Here is a 579-nt window from a genome sequence, read left to right on the forward strand (position 1 = left end):
GGCCTGTTTCACTGCTCTCACCATTTGGTAATTATAGTGGGCAGTGAAGTAGCATACAAAAACACACATACGCACACAAAACACTAAAATATATACGCAAAATACAACAATTAAGGTTTCAAAAATGCCATTTTATTCCTTTTTGGTAAACAGTTCAACACACACCAGCTGAAACACTTACCGGCAGTGTGTTTTTATTTTTCTAATGCTGGAGCCTTCAGTCATCAGTACTTCAGTCCATGTAATAATACTATAGTACTGACTTGTAAGTAACAGTGCTGCATCACACTGTAACTCCTACTGCAACTATGTTTCTCACAAATCTGCAACTGCTGTCAGAGGTGACATCTGAACTAAATCAAACTGTAGATAAAATACGCAGCCCAAGAACCTGCTTCAGTTTTTCAATACATTTTTTTGTACTTGTTCCAAGGCTTGTGTGGGTTCCTGATCAGTTTCCTGCGCACTTTTACGCCCAAGACGTCTATCTTTTGCCAACATGGTGTGGCTGTGGCTCAGGAAGTGACTAAACAAAGATCTGGGCAGTTTGATTCACAGCTCCTCCAGTCCACATGCCGA

Source organism: Morone saxatilis, unplaced genomic scaffold, assembly GCF_004916995.1.
Source record: "Morone saxatilis isolate NCDOM2014 unplaced genomic scaffold, NCSU_SB_2.0 Contig11, whole genome shotgun sequence".
In the NCBI taxonomy this organism is placed as follows: domain Eukaryota; kingdom Metazoa; phylum Chordata; class Actinopteri; family Moronidae; genus Morone; species Morone saxatilis.